The sequence below is a fragment of the Arachis ipaensis genome, chromosome B06 (genome assembly GCF_000816755.2).
Source record: "Arachis ipaensis cultivar K30076 chromosome B06, Araip1.1, whole genome shotgun sequence".
In the NCBI taxonomy this organism is placed as follows: Eukaryota; Viridiplantae; Streptophyta; class Magnoliopsida; order Fabales; family Fabaceae; genus Arachis; species Arachis ipaensis.
The window spans coordinates 22,365,231-22,365,808 of record NC_029790.2 but is presented as its reverse complement, the minus strand read 5'-3'; positions in this window follow the sequence as shown (position 1 = coordinate 22,365,808).

Here is a 578-nt window from a genome sequence, read left to right as displayed (position 1 = left end):
TATTTGTGATTCGAAGAGATCAAATATTATTAAAAGTTATTAGTTTATTTTGATGTATTTTAATTTTTTTTATTTAATTATTAGATTGGACTTTATGTTTGTGGGTTTTAGGATTTTCTTTGTTTTAATCTAATAAGAGGTTATAAATACATTCTTAGCTATTGTAGTCGTAGTATTGAGTGATTAAAGGTGCTAAATTAAAGTACTTTTTGGTTTCTTGATGAAATCATACTGTGAACAAGTGAGGTTGAGTGAGTCACTTTCTTATTGCACAGGGAATTGAGTAGAAGGTTCAAAAGTCTTTTCGATTCAATTTCAAAACTATGATTCTACATGTAGATAAGTTGGTTGAGAAGTTTCTTTCTTGTTGCATCAAAAAATTAGATAAAAAGTAAATGATTCTCTTTGTATTCAATTTCAACCTATTTTTTTATTTTTATTTTAATTTTAATATATCTTTTTTATTCAACTTTAATTCATGTCATTTTGTTTATTTTTTTAAGTATCACTTATCAAGGAAACTAATTAGGGGTGAGCACGAATAGCGGGTACCCAATTACTCGTCCGAATCCGAACCG